This window comes from Filicampus tigris, chromosome 1 (genome assembly GCF_054856515.1).
Source record: "Filicampus tigris isolate MCC_2025a chromosome 1, RoL_Ftig_1.0, whole genome shotgun sequence".
Taxonomy (NCBI): Eukaryota; Metazoa; Chordata; class Actinopteri; order Syngnathiformes; family Syngnathidae; genus Filicampus; species Filicampus tigris.
Window position 1 is genome coordinate 38,629,926 of NC_141217.1, and position 4,938 is coordinate 38,634,863.

Sequence of the window (4,938 nt, forward strand, 5' to 3'; positions counted from 1 at the left end):
GGCTCAAGGCAAGCGATACAAGCACTCCTTGAAGTGCTGCAGTATCAATCACGAGCCTCGGTGGCCCCTGGGGTGTCTTGTTATGAAGCGAGGCGTGTGGAGGGGGGGGGACAAGCATAAACGCCAGCAGAAGAAAAGAGCAAACGGCGCCTCTCGGCCCGCTTTGCTGCGCTGCGCCCGCGGCCATCCGGCGTCCTCATTGCGACAATCTTTTCAGGGGCGAGAATTGGACAGCGCAGCCTTGATGGCACTCGCAAGTATCGGGGAGACAACAAACAAGTCTCGGGTGCCAATGTCTGTCATTGAAGCTGCAAAGCGGGACGGATATTTTACAACTTTAGGAAACAAAAAGAGTCGAAAGGGAGATGCCACAATTTGTTCAGTTAATCAGCTACAACAACACTGTTGTTCCTCCACTACTTTGAACGAGGCGACATGTCATCTTTGTCGTCATCTGCTGGCTACACTGTAACATCACAACGGCCAGTTGAAAAAAAGAAACACTTCTAGCATGTTTAGAGGGGGGGGACCTGAGAGACGGATGGATTGGTTTGAATGTGTTAGCGCCATTAAAAGGGGGAGCCCTTGCTTTCAATTTTCGGTATGTGGCTCTTGAAAGAAAACGTTTCAGGTCAATATGGCACTTGGAGTAAACTCAGCAGATGTGACCAGCCAGGCGATGTCATCATGCGGAGAGGATTTGACTGCTAAAACAGGATTACACCAGTTGACATTTTTCCTGATTACAACTGCTTAAGCACTTTGACTAAAGGCCAAAAAAATATGAACCGTTATATTATATAACACTATGTCTATTATAATATATTGTATATACTATTTGGAGGCTGCAGTTGCAGCAAAGGTGACATGGTGGAGTCATTGATTGGAGGAAATCAGTGAGGGCAAATACAGCAACTTGTTATGAAGAATGAGAAAGGTACGGTAATAAATGACGTCAGGTCCTGCAAAGCTGCGCCCCAAAACGTGTTTGCACTGTATGTTTGCTCAATAAACAATCAACTGGACAATAAACACTCAAAAGCACATCCGCGCTCTAACTCGAGCCAATACGAGAGCGGTGTCGGTTAAACGCGTTGTCAACGACGTTAACGCACACCCCTTTTGCACGCCGTCCATTTTTCTCTCGCATAATTAAGGTTTCCCTAGCAACCAGCGGCTGCAATTATACACGCTGCTGGTCACCATGATCCATATAAAGAAAAGAAAACTTTTAGAGTAGAGGAGGCATTACATCTGCTTCAAAATATTGACGAATCTGAGGATGAATTGCTCAACTGACACACAGACAGTCCCCCCTGCCCCAATTATAGTCGTGGGTGCGTGGGAGTGTTTGTGTTTGAAAGGGCTGAGGGGCTGTTTGTGTGAGTCGAATCCAATTTTTTTTTTCCAAGCAGCAGAGCAGTTGTGATGTCATTTTCAGTCGACAGAAGTGATGAAATGGCCGCCCCAATGATGGCTAAAAACGGGTGGATTAAATCTTATTCCACAAACGCAATATTCATCACGATGCCTTGTTTCAACTAGTGGGCCTGCATAGAACATATTCTTGGGAAAAAAAATATGTTTGGGTTGACTTCCGCTTTAAGAATTTCCCCAATTTTGTATTTCTCTCTTTCGTGGTTTAGTTCATGGGGGGGGGTGCTCAAGTCCGGTCTTTAAGATCCCCTATCCAGCCTGTTTTCCATCTCTCCTTGCCTGCAGGACACCTGATTCAAATCATCCGCTCTCCCAAGCCTGATAACGATCGTAATGATTTGAATCAGGTGTGTTGCAGGCAGGGAGGGATGAAAAAAGGCTGGATCCCCCATCCTTTTGAGGACTGGACTTGAACACCCCGGGTTTAGTTAGTCTTCATCTCAAACCCCCTCTGAGCAATACTCAGGTTCCCGTTTGACCATTAACACAAAACACACGAAGGCGTAAGAAAATCAAACCTCTTATTCATGTTAAAAAAATAAATTAAAAAAATGTGATAACATAATAGGACAGAAAAATCAAGGGATTTTTTTTTTTACAATAAATAAAATGCGTGATTAACTGAGTTAACTATGAAAAAAATGTGATTAATCGCAATTAAATATTTTAATCGCTTGACAGCACAAAGCCAAATTCAAATGCCATTTTATTTGCATGTCTTTGGTGTATCGTTCAACAGTTGTATTTCACAGAAAAAGAATCTTATTCAAGGATCAAAGAAAGCTATCAGAACAGTCTTTCCAAAGATACAATTACTCCATTTTGATACACAGTTTTAAATATTTTTATTATTGCAGTTTGTACTCGTGTACTGTATAGTACATACAGACAGTAGAGGGCGCAAGGGCGCCGCCCAAATCAAGCTGTGCTCAACACCTAAATAAATACAAATATTGATCATAAAATCCAAATACTTTGACTGTATTTCTGTTGAAATGAGCAGGATAAATAGTACCGCTTAAGTACTGTGTACGTTTCGTTCATCTGTGTTGTCAATAATAATGACGCACTTCCGGTCTGGGGTGCACAAATCTTTATACATTGACTCTTGTTAAAAGTGTGACACAAATTTCTATTGCCTTCTCTTCTATGGAATAGATAGGGCCAAGGTGGGGTGCAACACTCCATCGTCCCAGGGTGACCCTTGTCACATCCTGGATTAATCTCTGCGCACACAAACACTTTGGCGTTGGCGCAATCCTCGATTGATGTCACGGTCCACCGCTGTTAATTATTACTATTTATTTATTTCAAGTTTTACATCTGTTTGGAATTTTGCTCTTTTGCTGATTTGGTGAGGCCGTGCTAACTCGGTCCTATTAAAGACATACAATATCCAGTCGAGTGACGTTCAGCCAAGTTTAGTTACCGCCGAGTGTTTCATGCCAAAGGAACGCACACACGGTATAGCGCGATGATTTTGCTTCCATAAGGAGGACCCCCGTTCACTTTTGGCTTTTCAAAGGGTAAACATGCCTTTCATGAGTTCAATGTCATGTAATAACTTTGTTTCAAAGATAATAGAATGATGTTGTTACTTGCTCATGTTGATCATGATTTTTACATGCTCCAATACTTGTCCACTGACCCACCTGCAAAAAAGTCCACTAGCCACCACTGCAGACCGGACATCCTTTTGTGTGCCTAATATATCGGGCAGTGATGATGTGATCCAGGAACTTGTTTTTGATTGTCCTTTTGTGAGCCGGGTCAAACAATATGACAAAATGTCAACATTGTACCACATTGCCATTTTGTGACAAAGTTGGCCATAGAACATACGAGTGCATTTGGGTAGCATTTCAAAATGGCCCGTTTTAAAACGAGCGTGGTCTTTGAAATAGGCCAAGCGTGTGATCATTTGAGTGAGAAGAAAGTCCACATCCGTGTTCAAATCATTCACCTCAACTGCACTCTTTTGTGCTTGTATTGATGCGGTCCAGATGTTGGAAATGACTCTCGCTAGGTGTTTGTAAGATGGCCGATGACTGACAAGCAGCATGTATGCATACCAATGTACTGTATTTCTCTCACCAACAACATACCACAAGTCAAGAATGACGATGTATCATCCAAGAGAGTTAAGGATTGAGATGGAAAAAAAAATCTCTTTTGACATTGCAAATGTGAGACTGACATGAACGTTTACATTTATTTTACAACAAGGAGCTCCCATGCAAACGGACTAAACTTGAACTCCACCATCTGTGACTGGCCCTTACGCTTCCTCACCGGCAGGTCAAATCGGTAATATCACGGCCATCGTTCCAATATTTTCCGAGGTCGGTGTGCTCATAAGTAGGGGTGTCAACATCAATTTTGGTGAGCATTGATCGCAGTTTTCAGTCATGACGTGGCATTTGCTTTTCGCGTTTCGTAAAAAAAAAAAACACGAGTCCCAAACCCCTTGGACACCTAAAATGAAGATTAATTTTCTTTTCCTTTTTTTTCCTTTTGATTTCTGCTGCGGGGTCACGGATGGCGGAGTGGTACGCACGGCTGAGTTGTGTGCGGGGCAGCGTGGGATCGGTTCCCGCTCAGTGACGGTGTCTGTGTGTGTGTGTGTGCCCTGCGACTGGCTGGCGACCAGTTCGGGGTGTGGTCTGCCTTTCGCCCATTGTCAGCTGGGATAGGCTCCGGCACCCCCCTCCCCCCGCGAGCCTGTACAGGATAAGCGGGTTGGAAGATGATTTCTGCTACTGACAGTTGTTGAACCGGGCAGCCCGTTCAAAGCAATATGTCAGCGCATTTGTCATATTGGATGCGGCCATTTTATTTGCCAAAAAATTGACAAATAATAATCATTAAATTGGTTTGGAATGAGACAATCAAAAACAAAGCTTCGCTATGAACCGGGTATGTTCTGGCTCGATGATATTATCTCCGAGGAGCAAGTGAACGAGGCATCGTCACAAATCTTTGCCACATTCGATACGGCTGCGGCGTCAACGTACTCGGGAGAGCATCTCCGGCAGTGCGTCCGTGTACACTCCTATATGCTTTGAAAAAAGTCCATATGAGGCTTGGTCAAAGCACTTTGGAAACATATGGTGTCGATAAAACGTAAAAGTGTACTCCATTTACCGTTATGATCAAATTAGATTTTTCAGCAAAAGTACAGTTACTTGGTACGTTGGAGTTGATTCGGGATTCGCTAGACTGCAAAACAAATAGCCCAATGTGGATTTTGCATGTGAGTCCAAGCTCTAGTCCAAACGACTCTTGACACGTCCATATTTATTACTAGTGGGACTGATTGCTCTTTAATGACTTTTTTCAGTTCATTTGTTTTATTCTGAGAAATGCATTTTTGTCAAACCAGCCCCCAAGAAGAACAAATCCTCTTCCATTATCAAACAGGCATACAAATGCGTCATTCATGCTAACAGTCAGACTGGTTCATAAAAGGGAGCCAAAATAAATGAAGATTGTTATGAAAAT